This window comes from Arachis ipaensis, chromosome B01, assembly GCF_000816755.2.
Source record: "Arachis ipaensis cultivar K30076 chromosome B01, Araip1.1, whole genome shotgun sequence".
Classification (NCBI taxonomy): domain Eukaryota; kingdom Viridiplantae; phylum Streptophyta; class Magnoliopsida; order Fabales; family Fabaceae; genus Arachis; species Arachis ipaensis.
Genome location: NC_029785.2, coordinates 116165419 through 116165920, shown reverse-complemented (window position 1 = coordinate 116165920; position 502 = coordinate 116165419).

Genomic DNA, 502 nt, shown 5'->3' with positions numbered 1-502 from the left:
TTTGAATTAAAAAATTTATATTTTTCTCTAGATTTAGTTGACCTCTTACTATATTTTCTATTTAATTAAGTTCACAATGAAATAATCAATCATATTCTATTTTTTTTATTAACCATCGTATTTTAAATTCACTACGCCCTATTCTAAAACCTTATTTAAAATGAACAAGTACCGATTGATTTGAACTAAACAAGTATTAACACTTTTTAATTCCTAAAACAAAAAGTAATCAATTAATTTTCCTTCAACCAAAAATAGTATAAAAAACAATTAAAAAAAATATCCTTAAGCAGTTAAGCTTCAATGGAAAATTAAACCTTAAATTCTTTTGAAGATCAATTTAAATGTTGAAATTAGAGTCTTTTTAAACCCAAAATAATTTAGTGACATTTGTTTATTACTTACCAATTGTTAATTTGTTATATACTTACATAAATAATACTATATGATCAATAAAATTTATCATTTTTTATTAATATTTGACTAACTTTAAATACTGAAA